This window comes from Etheostoma spectabile, chromosome 23, assembly GCF_008692095.1.
Source record: "Etheostoma spectabile isolate EspeVRDwgs_2016 chromosome 23, UIUC_Espe_1.0, whole genome shotgun sequence".
Lineage (NCBI taxonomy): Eukaryota > Metazoa > Chordata > Actinopteri > Perciformes > Percidae > Etheostoma > Etheostoma spectabile.
In genome coordinates, this window is record NC_045755.1 from 21225423 (window position 1) to 21244033 (window position 18611).

Sequence of the window (18611 nt, forward strand, 5' to 3'; positions counted from 1 at the left end):
TCAAGGCTGTTTGCAGATAACGTTAGCTCGCTGGCTTTTTAGACATGTACCATGAATGTGTTAAGCAATGTACTGTTAAAGGTTACTGTGACAACAATAGCTCTGTGAGTCTTACAGACTAACCTTCCTTTTTAGTATAAAATGGTGAACACTGAAACACTGATGGCTTCTAGCTGAAATGCGTCTGTGTTTTGCCCACATTAAATAAGAAGATAACTTATCTGTGAGTGATGTAGTTTTTTTTTTTTTTATCCTGTCACTGCCGTGGACTCCATACACTGTCTAAGAGTTGGCGCCTTGCCGGACACTTTCATTATATATTTTTTTTAAATAAGTTTATTATTTAACGCTTCATTCTTTGATTTGATTTTACTGCTGGTAAAAACTCAGGATGGAGGCTAGACTACCAAATCATTACATGCCCAACCCATGTCACAGAATAACAGAACAGAAGAACAGGAATATGGGATCTGTTGATCTTTCTGATCTCCAATACTACTTAGTTCACCACAAAACAATGAGATGAACGTTCTTTTGGACAATGCTGCAACCAACAGCTTCTTGCTTCACAAGGACTTCTGTGCAAAGAAGGAGCCACAGCCCATTAACCATGGGGCTCTGGAGGAGCTGACAGCCCAGCTCTGTTGTGTCACAGTTGATGTCCCCCCCACTCAGCTAACAGAAACCAGGTGGAGGGCCTCATATGGTAGGAAATCATGTGTGAAATGCAGGCAGACAAGACAGGTTTAACAGTCCACCCACTGGAAGTGCAAGGCATGTGTCTGTTATTGCAGACAGGAACTTTTTTTAAGGATTGGCATCAATAAATGTCATGAGGGCAAATATGTTTGGACTTTTGTAAAAGTGTAGTTTCAGTTCTGTTTAAGTTATCATGTTCATTTCTGAGCTCCAAGACTCCAAAGAGATGGGACAACTGTTTTACAGAGGAAATGTGCTTAGCTTTTATTCTTGTTTGTGATTTCAATAAATATCTCAGTGAATCGATTTCCGTGTTATTTTTTCATTTGTCTTTATGTTCTCATAACATATGTTACATTCAAGTGACAACAATGCAACACAAATATTATGAAAGCCCAATTTTTCCTGAAAAAAGATGTTTGTAGAATGACTATGCACAACATGGTTAATGTTTTACAAGCTTTTTTAGAAAATAAAACCAGAAATGACCTTAGGGCTCAGACGGTTATTGTAGCGCATTCATTTTAAACAGTCACTTTCACCAGAAATCCTTTAGTAGGTGTCCTACATCACTTTTTTATGGACAACCCACAGCCAATCAGAATCGAGTATTCACCCAGACCATGGTATAAACGTCATTTATCTGAGGAACTCGAACAAATAAGTTTGTTTTAATATCTTTGTTCATGTACTCTCTAATCCATTTTGTCAAGAAAAACTTGTCTGCAAATGTTTGCTTGAATGTTGTGCGATTCAGTACGAAAATGAATGAAAACAGTTTAAAATGACTCAAATCAATTCGATATACCAATTTGATCGCAAAACAGCATGTGACGTCATTACGCACAGTTTTTTTTAGCTTTAAAGCCGTTGGATGGAAACACACTTTTACCAGCTTTTGTCACACAAGTTTTTTTACCGAACTTCAGATAATTCGACAAGTGGATGGAAACTTAGCTAGAGTGGAGATTCAATGTAGGAATTTTGAATAATGAACAAAGAAGAGAGAAAGTAAAAGCAGAAAAAAAAGTTATATTGAGGGAAATGATAATGGAGAGGTGGATCCGACAATATCTTGGAATGTCATGAAGACAGTCGTTAGGGGAAAACTGATAGCTGAAGCAGCCCACGTAAAAAGGGGTAAATTAAAGGCATACAAAAAATATACATCGAATCTGTGGGAATTGGAACAGGAATGTCAGAATACAAATGATACAAAAACTTAACAGATCAAGATATTGAAAGTAAAGATAAATGACTTGCTATCGAAAGACGCTGAAATAAAATCTATGAAGAAGACTACTAAATTGCTTGCAAAACAAATGCAAAAAACAAGTGCTAAGCAACATATATAAAATCAGAGATCCAAATACAAATGGGAGGTGATTGAGAAAACCTTCCGGAGATACTATGAGGAATTATCCACATAGCCAGACTCTGCGGATGACGATGAAATGAGAGTGTTTCTAAATTCATTGGACCTGCCATTGATCGGGAGTATTCAAAATGATAGGCTTATGGCTGATATTACAATGGAAGACATGAATGATGCAATAAGTGGATTAAAAGACAGCAAATCTCCGGGCTTCTCTTGGCTTCTTTTAATTGGACACTCTGAAACAATAAAATACCTCCTTCCTGGAGCAAAACAATCATTACAGTCATCCACAAATAAGGAAGAGACAAAGAGCACAGTGGAAATTACAGGCCAATCTCGTTGCTAGACGTGGACTATAAAATATACAGAACATTTATTTCAAAACGATTGAACACTTTTATTGCAGGAATTATAGAGGAAGATCAAACAGGGTTTATAAGCGGAAAGCAAACGCTGGACAATATTAGGAGAACTTTGCATATCATAGATGAAGCACAACAGAAAAAACAAAGCATTATGTTAGTAAGCATCGACTCGGAGAAAGCATTCGACTGTGTGAATTGGAGATTTTTTGTATCAAGTGCTAGAACGATTTGGGTTTAACAGCGAATCAGTACAATGCATAAAGGCTCTAAATCAACTAACTACAACCAAAATTAAAATAAATGGAAGTCCAACTGATAAAATCTACTTGCAAAGGTCTACCAGACAGGGTTGTTGCCTGCCACCCACTTTGTTTGCTCTCTTTGTAGAACCGCTGGCGCAGTTCAACAGAACGAAGTACTGGAGGAAGTAATGGTGAACAGAACACAAAATAGGACTTTTTGCTGATGATGACATAGCCTTCTTAGAAAAACTGAACAAAGAGATCCAGAATTCATATCATCTTGATTGGAACCCAAAGAAAATAAAATATCTGGCGGTATCCATCACTAAAGGATTGTCTAAATTATATAAAGAATATTATGACAAGATAAGCCAAGAGTTACAAAAAGATATGGCCAGATGGGCTACTCTGCCGCTAGATTTTAACTTGAGAATTGAAATAATCCAAATGAATGTGCTACCTTGGCTCCTCTATCTATTTAACCCTTGTGCTGTCCTCGCAGTCAAAACTGAAAATGAACCATTTTTTGACACATTTGTTTCACTTTTTGATGCTTTTTTCAATGTTTTCTTCATTTTTGTAACACTACCATCATTATACTGTACACATCACTAACACGGTCAAGAAACCTAATTTATACGAAATTATATCATTTTTCAGTTTTATGTCAAAGTTTTTCTGGGGGGAAATAAAACACCCAAAATTCAATAAAGTAGTGATTGATACTTCAGCATTACATGGAACCATCCATGTACTATTTGGACAATTTGGATGAAATAATCCCAAATTTCTGATGTAGAGACTTTTAAGAATGGGTCAAATTTGACCCGAGGACAACAGGAGGGTTAACTCTTTACCAGTAGAAGTCCCTCAAACCCAGTTTGTGACCTGGAACAAAATAATATTAAGGTTAGATAATGCACATGTATTTTGGAAATGTGATAAGGTACAACTGTTTTTGAAGATGGTACATAAAACTTTGCAAGAGGTGTTGGGATATGAGATCTCTACGTGTTGTAAGGTACTAATTGTGTAATCTCACAGAGGAAAATGTGCATGCATGGGGATAGGTACGTGGTAAAAATACTGTTAATAGCTGGTAAAAAAGCTATCAAGGAAGTGGGGCAGAGTGGCTCCTCCGACTCAGGAACAATGGATGGAGATAATAGAGGAAATCTATGTAATAGAAAAATTGACACATTGCTTGAGACTGCAAGAAACACAGCTGGAGGACAAATGGCTGAAATGGACATTTCTTAGGACCTTGAACAGCAACAAAGACTATTGAAAGAACATTAGATGCAGAGGATGAAAAAAACAGGACTTAGTAGTTAGTTACTGTTTTTTTGTATGGCTTTGTTTGTTACAAAATGTGAAAAATTAATAAAAACCAAAGTGAAAAAAGAAATACAACAATAATAGTTACAGCGCAGTAAAAGAAAAAAACAATTACTTGAACAAGGCAGTATCCCCCTATTTCCCCATGAGTCCTTTAGTCTAGACTTTGGGGACAGAAGGCAGACCTTTCCCAGATGACCTAAGTGAACCAAGTGTGTGGTGTGCCTGTCCCGACATAAAAGTCTGATAATGTCCATAGCTGTGTTGACAAGTCCAACGGGTATGACAACTATTAAATAAATTGCCATGAAATATTGTACAGACATGCATGATCCCCAGAGAATTAAGTATAAAGACCTATTTTTGCATGGATTTAGTATTACCTGGTGACCTCTCACTTCTCTGAGGCCATGGTCCTCAGCAGGAAACCAATGGAGTGCTTCTACCAATTTATAACTAGTTTTGTCCTTCTAACAATTCTCACCATGATGTAAATATAACTGAAAAATAAGTCAACACCTGATGACTGCTCGCTGAACCCAGCCATACTCCAATGAATTGATGCATATCCCTCTGTCTGGAATGCTGGCACTGAGGAGACAAAAAAAAATGCAGTTATTGTTTGTGGACTAGTTATTTAGCACAAAAAAAGGAGGATAGTTTCTATCTGTGCATTCATTTATGTCATACATATTTTTTTACCTACTAAGACCCCGCCTGACTTAAATTTGCGGCAGTTCCTCTATGGTTGATGCTGGTACAGGGGGAAACAGGTCAAACCTCCTGGGGTCATCAGGGCGTAGGGACCTAATTCTTGGGATTCTCGTCAGGAGAATCCGAGCCTGCAGATCTGGGATGTAGCCATACGTCTTCTCTGTTTTCAGTGTATAAAGACTGTATCTTCTGGCATTCTTCTTGTACAGTCTCCTGAACCTTTTCTCTGCTCTCCTCTTCTCTTCAGGTCTCTCATTTGATCTGTTAAATAGATAAGCAGAAGATAATTATACATTACGTATTATACAACATGCAAAGGAATATGGCCTAAAATAATCAAACTTACTGTTTGGTTCCATCAAGTTTTGTCCTGTCCTGTCGGTCTTTGTGGTAGTTATAGTCAAGGGCTGCCAGCAGGGCTGTGGCCTCAAATGCAGGTGGGCTAAAGAATGCAGAATGCTTATTGGCACACATTAGTATGTAATTTTTAGAATACTCCAGTTCAGCTGTGCTGTTCCAGTTCAACTTTAGCTTTGTATATCTAAAACAGACACATTACCTACAGTTTAGGTACTTGTGAACTTCATTAAGTCACTGCTTGTTTCTCATAATACTTTAGAGCCTCATGAGCCATTGAACCTCTTAGGAGCCACTGCTTTGTCCCATCGTGTCCCATGGGTTCATTTTGGCAGTTCCCCTGCACCCACCTGTGTTGGTCACATGGTGCAAGAGTCCCATCCACAGCACCTGGAAAAATTCAAATAAACATACATCCTTTCTTCAATTAAGATGACAAGTTTTTCTACCTGTAAGTGAAGCTGGCAATGGTGCCCACAAGAATATTCCATAACACACCATACATTGCAGAGCAAACTGTAGAAAATGTTAATTTGGCTACAGCATTGTTTTGCAAAAAAAGTTTTACATGTTCAGTATATCATTTTAGACTGTTGTGCAATCACTGCTGTATTTACATAAGGAACATAACAGGCAATCAGCCAAACATAATCAAGCATTCTTCCAAACCATTGTGTGTTTATTAGCTACAGACCAATGTGTGACTGCGTAAAAACACTTAAAAGGAAGTCGTGGGAGGAGTCAGCCATTTTGCAGCACCACCAAAAGAGGTTAACAATGTCCTTCAGCCAATGGATCAGGCTGGACTGGCCTTTGATCCGTGCTGCCTGTTGGGGAGGTATAGAAATATCAAGGACAAGATATTCCTCGGGTCATAAAAAAATTGTCAGCGTGGATATTTTTGGCCAAGTTCTTGGCCCCATGCCACATGTCCAGGCCGTGCCACAGCCCCAAGTCTTTGTACTTTCCTTTGTCGAAAAAGTAATGGACATTATGTGAAAAGTGTCATTTTCCCATCAAAAACTGACTAAAGTATAAATTTCATAATATTTTTTTAAATTCAATTCTGTAAGCTACTTACTCATGAGAGCAGAGGCCTGGACATGTGTCAGTGTTGATGATGGAGAGTATTTCTCAGGACCCGTTTTCCATGGTGGTGTAGGTGCAGTATTGGGCACAGTGCATAGGGCTGTCCATTCTTCCATCAGCTATTGAAATATATAGTGGGTAAGGTAAGTATTCATTGAAGACTGAATTTACATAATTACACTACTTAAGTTTTAAATAAAGAAACAAAAGTGCACATTACCTATGATCACCACATATTTGTCTTTCAGGGGCTGTACTATTACTTTTTGTTTGTCGGTCCATTACTCCTTTATGGTGTCCACACAATAGGTGTCCAGGATAGTGAAGAAAGAAGAGCAACTTTGGAATAGTTGCTCCCAGACAGTAAGATGTTGGTGGCCAACAGGAAATCCCATGCTAGCATCCCGTATTTCACTGTAGGCTGTGAGCTCCACCTCCAAACAATTTGGCCAATGGAACAGGTCTGAAATAAACAGCAGTAAAAATTCCAAACATTCATGTTCAAAACATAACTAACCCCATCATTTGGAAGAGTTGTGATGTTCTGAGAAAAATAAAGTAATAATATTACAAGAATAAAGTCACAGTCTTTTCAGGAAATAATCCACCTGCACCATAGTCCGCTGTGCATTGCGTGATTGCTCTGCTAATACGGTAGATCCCACACCTTCTGACAGACTTAGAACCCCGTTTGAGACTCTGGTCTCTGAATGAGACAAAGTTAGGGAAGCGGATGAACACTGCTTCACATCGGAGGTGGAAAACCAAAACCACGGCAGAAATACACGGAGAACAAGCGCAACGCATTTGCCGCAGAATGTCCACAGCAGAGCTGGTTCATTATGGTTACCTGAAGCCAGGGCTGTAGTACTCGAGTCTGGTCTTGGACTCGAGTACCGTTTTTCTTTGGTCTCGGACTTGTCTCGGACTCGCAAGTATTTGGACTCAGACTTGTCTCGGCCTCAGCCACTGGTCTAGACCGAGTCCAGGTGTCTTTATTATGTTGATAATAATATTGGAGGGAAAGGGAAACCCAAAAGTATTGTCTTGATATTGTCATGCACAAGACCTTTCTTTCTGTCCTGGAGTCGGTCTTGACTCGGACTCGAACCTCTTTGGACTCGGTCTTGACTTGGACTCGACTAGTCCTGGACTTGGACTTGTGGACTTGACAAAGGTGGTCTTGACTACAGCCCTGCCTGAAGCTGCACAGACCACAGAAGCTGCGCTGCTCATCTCAGAGAGATCTGTTTTTACAGAGAGCTCTGTGTGTTTGAGCCTGAACCATAGACGTCACGGGGACATCAGACAAAATGTGCACCTAAACTTTGTGTTGCCTTGTTCTGGTTCAAATGTCATGGTAATTTCCTATATTATGCTGCTGGTCACAGAAGCACACTGTGAAGACTCAAACTTACTTATCATCTTTGTATGACTCTATAGTATAAAGTTCCCAACATGTACCCAGCATTTTGCAGCACCAGGGACCCACGCTGAGCTTTACTCTTCTCTTTCTGCAAGGCGGCATGTCCACCACCAGGGCCTGAAGTGAACTTTTTTGACCACCAGTCACTTTTTACCAGCCAGTTTTTTTGCCTCACAAAGGTGAAAAACACTGATTGCTGTGTCTCAATGATCCTATCCTGTCCAATTAATGGTAGCCTACTCGTGGACATCATCACATGCTGTAGTAGGGGGGCCTGCCTTGATAATACAGCATAAAGGCACCATTTCCTATCCTGGCCTGGGACACATATTCATACGGTTTGATAAAGTACTCATTGGACTTTAAGTTATCATCGCACCAACAGTAATGTAGCTGTTCTCAATTTAGGTCATCCTGGACATCTCATCTGTGTTTTTTTCTGCATCCACCGTGTGTGATTGTGTGCGTCTGTCGTGGGGTGCAACTGACCAGCAGCCCCGCCCGCTGCAGAGAGCCTACAGGATTGAAAAAGCAGCAACTTATAGTGAAAAAATGTTACAGCGTACCTTGATCTTAAAATGTATACATGTTGGCAGGATGGTCTGACATGTTTTGCACGGCCTTTCGCTGTACGTTTTGTTGGTAAATGTGAGAGGTTTGAGTCTTTATATCAGAAACAAGGATATTAATTTGACCCATTCTCACTCCTGATATGTACGTGGGACTGCTGGAATTGTCGCAAGTAATGAAAATGCGTCTGGATCACTCAGTTCTCATTGTGGCAGGTAGATTGACAGTGTTACCCGCCACCTGCAAAATCCATTAGAATTTGGCGGGTGGTCGGGTGTTAATTTCAGGCTGTCCACCACATTTCTGTCCACCACTCCTGCACCCAGGAGAGAGTGCTCTGTGTCGGAATTGGAGCTCGGCAGGAGAGCCCCCGGATGGCCTGGATGAAAGCAGGAGTCTCGTTGGCAAGATTAATACCCCCGGGAGAAAGAGAGAGAATGGTGAGAGAAAGAAAGAAAGAAAGAGAGAGAGAGGCTAAAATAAAAAAAAGAATCAAAGAATTGGCAGTGTCATGGATGCAAGGCGAGAGCATGGCTTATAGAGGCAGAACCCTGCAAATACAGAGAAGTGAAATATAATTTTGAACAGGAAGGAAAATAATCCTGGCTGAAGAGACTGATAATGATGGAATAAGACTGCTTCCTAAACTACCAAGATGGTGTTGTGCCAAATGTTTGTGAGTGTTGGTGTGCTTGCCTGTTGTGCCAGAAACCATATTTATCGATATACAGTATGTGCAGAATGTCAGTAACAGTCTTTACTATGTCCTGAATAAAGGCATTATTATATTTTATTATTAATCCTGCCAACTGAGCACAACACAGAGAAACGAGCTCTAGGCAAACCAAGACTTTGCCCCTCATACAAGCAAGAACACAGTCACAAGCACAGACAAACAACCCCCCCTACTTGCTAGACAACCCATTTTTTCTTTGAAACAAAGAGCGTTCTTCTGTGTGTTTCCTTAGGAAGGTACTGGATTTCTGTTTGTGTGTGTAGGTTGTAAACAGTGAGATGAATAAATGGTGTTTGTAGCTCTCACTCCACTTATTGATGTGTTTATCTGCTCCAGGTCAGAGAGTCGTTTGTAGGTGTTCAATCACAAAACTCAAAGGATGGGTGCAGTTGTTTTTTTTTAAGATTAGTTAACATTTCACAGCCGGGATGTTATTCTGTGTTTTTGTCATTGTCAACAAATCTAATGCAAAGACTAAAATCATCGCTTTAGCTGATCTCTCAATACTTTCTGACATTCAGCTCACGCCTCGTCTGTTTGAGGCTAGATACTGTATTATACTGTATGTACTAGATACTATATGTCCACGTTCCATATGGACACTATAAGACACCGTACCTGAGGAAGTGTGGATGCGTAGTAGGTTACAAGTCCAGTATGTGTGTATCTCCCGCCATGTTATCTGCATGGTCTGTTAAGTAAGTTTAGTATGCTTAACTGAGGTTTATAAAATAAACCCATCCGGCTTGGATATAAACCATGATCTCTATCATTTCAACACCGACTAAACTGTTAGATCAACAGAAGTACATTTCCAGGTTAAAGCCTGGGCCATGCGGCTTTGTCTTTCCAATCTCGAAACGCCTTCAGTTTCAGGAAACAACAACATACTTTGAGCTAGTAAGCTACACGCTGAAAATGTCAAGTTTTAAAGAAAGTTTGGATCGTGCAACAAGGCAGGCCTGCTTGGTTCTTTCGGGAATTGATTGCAAAGATTTCAAAAATAATGTTTTTATAGCATTTCTTCTCTAACTGGGATGCTGTGGGACCAATTGGTGGGATTTCTGTGGATGAAGATACACTTATAAGAGCTTATGAGGTTAAACCATGTATCCAGCTAATTTAAATAGCTCACGTTACTGTATTGTGTCAACAGTTACCTTTATTTAATGTTGTATGTGGCGTTTTCTTTTGCAAATGTTCCACCATAATTTAAAGAATATTTAGCAGAGCCATCCTTGCTGCGCCTGGAGCTTAGTGCTGCCCAAGATGATTGTGATTGGTTTTAAAAAAAAAAGCGCTTTTTATAGTATCCCAGAATGCATCTGTGGTGTAGCCAAAGCTCACTCTGCAGGTCTGACAATGTGAGAATATCATTACAATGATAAAATCATTAGGTGTATCTCTACAAGAAATGACCCTAGTACTTTTTTATTAGCTCATTTACTTGTAATATTTCTGAGATATCGATTCTTTGTGTGCATCTTCCTTTATGTTCTGTTGTATATTAGATCATTTTAAGCACATGACACATCGCCAATACACCTCCACGATATTACCGGATGTAGCTACAGAGGGAATTAATAGGACTGAATTGAGTCATGCTTTTTTTTGTTCTTGTGTCTATTTCCTGACTGCTCTGTGGCCAGTAGCAAACACTTATGCATGGCATGGAAGATCATTAAAGAGACCATTATGTCTCTGTTTCTCTGTGAGACATCGGACGAGAAACACATTTTCATTTATGAATTGAGCAAATAACTGATCAGCTCCATTACATATTTTTCTCTCTTTTCCCTGCTCTGCCCTCAGCTCTCTCTGCCTCTCGCTCTTTATCTCTTCAGCATTGTGCCTGCTAGGACAGCCAATCTTTTTTTAATTTCCTGTCTGCTGTCAGGTGAAGGCCGTCTCTGTGGCAGAGGAGGACAACACAGAAAATGAGGAAGAAGAGATCCACAGCAGCAACCACTCGCTTTACGTTTGTCTGGGACTCATCCAGCTCGGTTCTAACCTTATTGGGGACATTCTTAGAGAGCACAAAGGAGGAAAAGTCACTTAGAACAGACATAGAAAAAGAGATTGGAATCATAATTTTCATTTCCATTTTCCACAGAGAAATAGAATATTCCATTATAATTTGTTGTTTATGAGAAAACGCCAATCGCACAAGTTGACAGTCTGCTTGTGTGGAGTTGTAAATTTGAATATACTGTCAGCAGAGAAGGGTGTTATGGGTAACCGTTGGTCAAAGAGACTCACAGACGGGCTGACTTGACCTAAAGGCAAACGTATTTACTTTAAAATACTACCACAAGTTATCTTCTAGCAGAGCGTAGAAAACTAAATTCTTCTTCAAGACTCTTAAATTATTTATTTATTTGTTTCTGGGTTTCTTCTATGTTTTCTGTGCTTTGTGGTTTGCTAAATGTGACACTGCTAATGAAGCTATGCATCAGTTCCATCAGGAAGACTATACTTCTGCATAGGTCTTCCATACTTTTGTATAGGTCTTAGGTCTTCTTCATAATAGTTGTAATATATACTGTTTATTTATTATTATTTAAATGATTTCTTATTCATTTGCATTTAATCCTCTCACACATGCTCAATCAGTATTTCTTGTAGTCCTGCAAGGGGCTGTCAATCATGTTATTGGTAGGGTTGGGCATCTTTTCAATTTTATTGCATCCATTCAGTTCACCAATTCCAATATCTTTGAAAAGAAAAAAGACAAGTATTTCAAGAATAACACATAAGTCTTCCTTTATTCTTGCCACATTAAAAGTAGAATTCTGGCCAATTTTTATGTTAAGCTACGTGTACAAGCTTCCACTGAGCTAAAATGGAAGTTAACGGGGCACGAGTTAGAGTGCCTTTATGCCACTTAACAGACACAAAATACATTAATGTCTGTGCAACATGAATAGAATTATGACATTGTTTTATTTCACCTACACTGTTTTGATCTTGCCGGTGGGAAGCTTGCCCAGTTAGCTGCTAGCTGTTTGCTGCCGTCAGTGATGTGTACTCAGCCAGTCTTTTGTGAAAATCATAACGCAGCAGTTCCGTGTGTATTTGTAGCTCATCCATTTTGTGTGTGATACATCTGTTGTTGGAGAGTAGGAGGCTTGGCAGTGTCGATCTGTGTGCTAGTTCCCTTCCCTGGGCAGGCAGCCTCCGTCCCCGCCTTCCTCGCCTCTCTCAGCCGACAACAACCCCCCGAGCGCCCGGTGGTGTTGTGTGTGTCCTCCATGCTTTTGCCACGACAAATTGTAGTTTGTACCCTCCTCAAAAATAGGTAATTGAGCACTGTAGTGGTTATGACCATATCAATAACTATGTAACTACTGTACATGGAAACAAGATAAATGATGTCTGTGGCTTGCATATTAGAATACATAAACAACATAATTATGGCTGGGTATTGTTTTTCGTGCTAAAACGATACTCTTAATATGGTGCTGGTGCCTAAACCGATACTTTAATAGAGATTAGGGTATTTTACAATAACTTTGAATGCACCACGAGACTTACTAGTTTCAAGTCTTTTGTTTTTCCAACAATGGCAGCTGTAGAGAAAACCCTCTCACTGGGCATAGGGGAGGCCTGTACACAGCCATGAGAAGGGTAAGTCTGACAACAAAGGACACGTCTCTCCTTTTCCACCAAAAGAGAGCAGAGTTCACTGCAGGTGGCATGTACTTATACATCTCCAGTTGTCAGTATCTTACACAATGGTAGTAAGTTCCCCTTCAAGTCACCAACTCAGGAGGAGTTTATATCTGAGATGAAAACAACAACACACATAGAATATTGACAATTATACCAAGTATAATTTTACCCATGTCTATGGTTGGTACAGTCTCATTCTCACTATTTTCATCTGGCTGCTCTGTCCCTATGTCCCTCTCACCATGCTCTGCCAGCTGCTAATGTAATAAGCAATATGCTAAACAAAGGACATACTTGGCACAACTTGCAATATTCTGTCTCACTGAGGTAAAGGGGGTTAAGCTTCTCAGCTCTCCACTGGGGCCTCTCTGTGGTTGACAGGGCCCTGGATTGAACCTTTGGCGTGGCTCCACCTGACTTCAGGTTCTCATCCACTGCCTGCACGTCATCAAGGGGCTGTCTTCCTTTTTAAACCCTTTTGTTCTTCGGATCCCAGAGATCTTCCTTATCAGCCTTATCCAGCCTTATCTTGTCCTCCGGGGTCCAAGAGACCCTGGATACATTCTTAATCCAGATTTAAACTGTGCCTTCAATTTTGGGGGGCAGCCTGCTCAGGAGGACCTCCCATGGCAGGGGGACATTGCAGTTTCCAAGGGGGATGGGGTTTGCCTTGTTGTAGCAGTCCCCCAAGGAAACGTCTCTTCCAGATCCTCACAGAAGGCAGAGATCCTCTGTATGGGGCGCTGGTGCTCCTCGCCCTCAGTCCAGTTTGTCTGTGGGGGTGGCAGAATCTCATGTATGCTTAATCCCGCTGCTATCAGCATTAGCAAACTAAATGACTTTCTTAACCCTTGTGTTGTCTTCCCGTCAAAATTAACACTTTTGTTGATGCTTTTGATCAATGTTTTTAACTTTTTCTTATGTTTTTGTCCCTTTTCCAACACTTTTGACGTTTTTTTTCAATGTTTGCTACTTTTTTGACATTTTCAACATTATGTAACACTAACTTATAAACTTTAGTTTTACAATTATTTATGGAATTTATGGTCAATAAAGCTCATTTATAGGAAATTATACCTAATGTTTATATGTTTCAGTTTGAAAAGCAGAAATTAGAAATAATTTCGACTAAAATTAAAGGAATGGATGTTGACTGGAATATGTCAACTTTTACTCAATACTATTTCAAAACCACTTTAATTTTTATCAGATGCTATAAAAGTGAATAAGACACCCCAACATTAATAAAAGTAGAGATTTATAATTGCCAAAGAGCGTTGTGTGGAATTAATTTGTTAAAAAGAACACTGATATAGAAAAACGGGTCACTTTTACCCAAGGACAACATGAGGGTTAAAATGTAATCTTTTGTAATTTTTTTGTTGTGTTTTTTATTTTATTTACTGGCTGTGTTTGCTTTCTATCTAGCTACTAGCTGTTCTCATCAGCTGGTCCCATTGTCTGCCTGTCATCCTGCTGCTGCCTCTAATCATGATTCTCTCTCTGGCTTGCATTCATGTCGCTCTTATGGGCATGGTATATTCATCTGTTCTCCTCAAATGGCAAGTGCCCCTCCGCCTCCTCATCATCACCAATCTTCGAAAACCAATCAGCTCACCAACAAATCTCCCTAGAGAGTCTGAAGATATATAAGATAAAGCTTTAGTTGTGTTCACAGAACATTTCTTGCATCGTCTGCTGAAAAAGATAACATTAAAAAACACAAACATAAAAGCTATCTGTATGATCACCCAACAAACATCTGACACCTTTTCGTCACACACACACACACACACACCAAATCTAAACATGTAATATTTCCGATTGTCATGATTGCAGTCACACCATGATACTCACATCATGTTTGTGTGGGAGATGGGGGGGGGGGCGGGGAGGAGCGCACCTTCACAGCACATGGTCACCTCTTAAATACCTTATATATTTACAGTATATAAATATGTAAATTTAAATATCACATATTAACTGTAATAATAAATAGTCATTTTTACTTTACTCATTTTCTCACTCTATCCTGATTGAAATGGACATCATGTTATGTCGATACAATTATAGAAGAAACCCACATAACAGGGCCAGATGTATGATTGCTTATGTGCTGCCAAGGGAAACATAATTCAAGCCATAATCGTTGTGCATAATTGCAATGGAGGCCATACTACAGATGTTTTCCTTTTTAGCTTTGTTGCTAATCACACACGTCTTCTAAGAAATATGTTTATATGCTACTAATTTAACAGAGCAAATTAATGCCAACCAAATTTTCTTCTGCAATCAACATAAAACCAAACTTAATTTGGTAATTCTTGGCTATTTTTTTTACTAAGTGGCCCTCGCAGGTGCACTATCAGCCCCTACAGTCATATTATGGAGATAATCCATGGATTTCTCATTAAGCTGCAGCTGCAGTATGCTGTAATAACTATTCTAATTATCTGCTAATCTCTTATGCGAGTGTCAACATACTGGAACTAGCAGAGAATGTGTAATTATATCTGCTAAATATAGATGATTACCACATCTGAATTTGACACATTATTATGTAATGATCATTAGAAGACAGTGTGAGCAATGTTGAGGTCACAGAACTGTTATCTTGTGATCCTGACAAATCAAATCCTCTGAGCTGAGCTGCCATGTAAGGAGCTGGCCTGCCATCAGGAGCAACTTGGGTTCAGAGTCTCGCTCATGGACACTAGGTCACCCTAGAGGTCAAAGGAGGACCCGTTCTACCCTCTGGGAAGGGCACAACCTGCACACCCATTAGTGGAACAAGGGAATATTATTTCTGTGTAATGGGTCAATAAAGTCTCTGGGAATAAACTGGGAATGCACACCTGTTATGTCACTTGATCTAAATCCCCGTAAAGACGGACTTAGAAAGAGGCCAAACCTGGTAGCGTGGAGTTTTACTGGTTCTACAGACTCAAAACAGAGCACTGGCACAATCTCATCTCTGGTTTAGCAACATTTCTGCCACGTGCTGTTTAATACACAATAAGGGTATTGTGGAAATTACATTTGTGTACATGTAGATATATCCACTGGAATTATTCTAAATACTCAATGCAAAGCCAATGAAGTACCTTGCCATGCGCTAACAATATCTACCATTTACAGGGCTGTAAATAAACTGCTTCCATCCCCAGCTAGCCTGGGGAGTAGATTTTTAAATTTACCAGCCAATCAGATTCTCCACTAGCCAAATTTTACTTATTTTCCTCTTCTTTTCATCTTTATTGTCACGTATTGTCAGCCTTCTTCTTTTGCTCGTCTGTTCTTTTAACTCATAAATATTTAACTCAAAAATATCTCCGCGTCCTAACCAACTTCTCTTTAATTTCAGCTCCTTTTTCTTTGTTTTGCGCTGTTCCGTTCGTCTTCTCTGTTTTACCGTAGCTTTTAGCCAATACCACACGCGCTAGACACCTAGCCAACAGTGGTAAGACACAACACAACAAAGTGATCATGGGAAATGTAGGATTAGTACTACAAGCAGTGTTGCCATATAAAAATTAGCCAAGCCAAAAACACATAAAACCGCCCAAATTTCAGAGTGGAAAAAAGTCCAATCTGGCAACATTGACTTTGTTTTCTGGAGCTTGCCAAGTCAAACAGAAGCATTCATTCATGCTTCATTCAGCCAAATTGGCTAGTAACTTTACAATGTTGCCCACCAAAGGTAATTTTTACCCATATTTGTCTGGTGTCAATCTAAAGCCCTTACCTTGTGTGTGTGTGTGTGTGTGTGTGTGTATACATACATAATATATTATTAAAATTAAAAATTTTAATCGCGATTAATCGCATTATTTCCCCGATTAATCGCGATTAATCGCAAAATGAAATAATGAATTCAAAAGTAGTGTATATAGTGCCGTAACATTTGTTCTGCAAAAACTTACCAGCATTTTGTTTATAAAGTAGCAGTTAAATAAAATATTTCGTGTACATGTCAACTTAAACATAATGTATTTATCATGTCCAGAGATGAATTCACTCTGATTGGAACGTGATGCTGAATCCCATTTCTCTGTACCCTACTCCTTGCCCCTTACCCCTACCCCTTGGCCCTTGAAACCAAGGGGTAAGTGGTAGGGGTGAAAACATACCCCTATGAAATGGGACACCACTTGGTTACATCACCATACAGAATTGATCACAAACTTCCAAGATGCTGTCTCTGTCTGTTGATTGTGTGGGTTTGGACAACAGTGGCATATGCATTTATATATTTATATAGTTAATAGTTATTTTATGTTCACTTTGGTGGTGCAGAGGCAGATGTTGTTATCTGTTTAGTACTTAGGTCTGTTTGCAATACAAATGTGTATACACATGTATCATGTATGCATACATGTATACATGGTGTGTTGTATATCTGTTTCAGTTATCACCGTTTTGAATGTCATTGATGTTCAGAAAAACATTTTGCTAACAAAAATCTGTCTTTATTGCCGATAAATTAAACATGACAGGCAAAAACATTACATAAAATTATGTTACAGAACCATTATCAACTACTAGAACCATAACTAACATGTCACACACATAGAAAGGCACTCATATGTGTAAAATTATTTAAAAAAAAATGCACACAAGACCACAAACAAACAAATTAACTACAGCTGTTCTGATATTCCAGACCAGTCTGAAGCCTGTTGGCCAGTAACCCCCCCTCACATTTCATCAGTGTCCCATATCAAAACCAACAACAATATACAAGAGCATGAACAATGAACAGGAATTAATTACAAATGATTACAATAATACAGTAACAATGCAATAATGAATGGGTACAACATGAACACAGGATTTAGGAAACTTCTGCTGGTTTCAAGCCCCAAAGTGGATCAGCTGCTGTGTCCTCCTGTGTGATACAGGACGGCATATGTAAAGCACGTAGCGATGTATCATAGACCGTTAATATCAATATAAGTGCCCAGTGCTACCTAAATATACCAGTACAAAGGGGGAAAAAAATTAAAACTTGTTTTAACTTGTAATTTTTTATTTATCATGCCTTATAGAATGGGGCTGCTGCAGCATCTTCAGTTGCACATCTATGATTACGATGACTTACAAAGATTTTATTTCATCTTTTTTCTTCATTTTAGGTCTTTGCTGATAGGGCCGATGGAGGGGGAATGACACGCAACAATTGGCAGCTTGTTGGAATTGAACTTAGTGCTGCTCTGGCTGGGACTGAGCCTCTGTATATGGAGCATGCTCTACTAATGGCGTTTTTCCACTGCTGGTAACAGCTCGACTCGACTCGCCTTGACTCGCCTCTACTCAACTCGACGCATTCTGCGTCCGTTTTCCATTGCAAAATGAGTAATGCCTCAGCGTGGCTGGTCACCACAGCTACGCATAATGATTTGATTTTCAAGTGACTCACAACAGCAAGTTGGCTACTTGCCACAGCCAGAAGAAATGTTTTGTTTCAAAAGAAGCTGAAGGAAGCAACAAAAATCACCGCTAAAAAAACCCAGGAGTTTGGTAATTCCGACGAAGTTCAGACGTTGACATGACGGTTGTTTGCCAATACAAAAGGGTAAGTTAAGTTTCCTGGTAACGTCAGCTAACATTTGCATGTGTTAGGGGCCCCGGTCAGTATTTACTATATGCTATCTAAAGTACATAAACTTTAGCAACCACGATTACACACCAACATGTCTGCTGTGTACTGTTTGTGTTTCAGAGCATTCACGCTTTTCTAAATCGCCGCCGCAGACCGTCTGGTGGGCGATGTCCGACGGGTGAGATCTCTGGTTCTGACCTGCTGGGCTTCGTATAATCTTTATGAGAGTCATGGAGAGGTTTATGACAACAACTGGGATGCATCTGGGACAGCAGAGCCGGGGGGGACACTGTCTCTGTACTGGCTCTGTACTGGCTGTACCTCGCCAGTACAGAGGAAGAAGACCGGGATGTACAGGAGGGTTTGATGCGCAACTTGAAAAGCTAAATAAAAACTTTTCCTTGATAAATTGTCTTTTTTCTT

The 18611-nt window shown here is 39.7% G+C and overlaps 1 long non-coding RNA gene across 1 annotated transcript; it reads left to right on the plus strand.

The window, feature by feature from the left end:
* Positions 1 to 1215: 1215 nt before the first annotated feature.
* On the plus strand, positions 1216 to 15494 carry LOC116673162 (uncharacterized). The gene is made up of 3 exons (XR_004327773.1): positions 1216 to 1333; positions 11136 to 11141; positions 15485 to 15494. It is a non-coding gene; the product is annotated as an uncharacterized LOC116673162 (long non-coding RNA).
* Positions 15495 to 18611: the final 3117 nt, after the last annotated feature.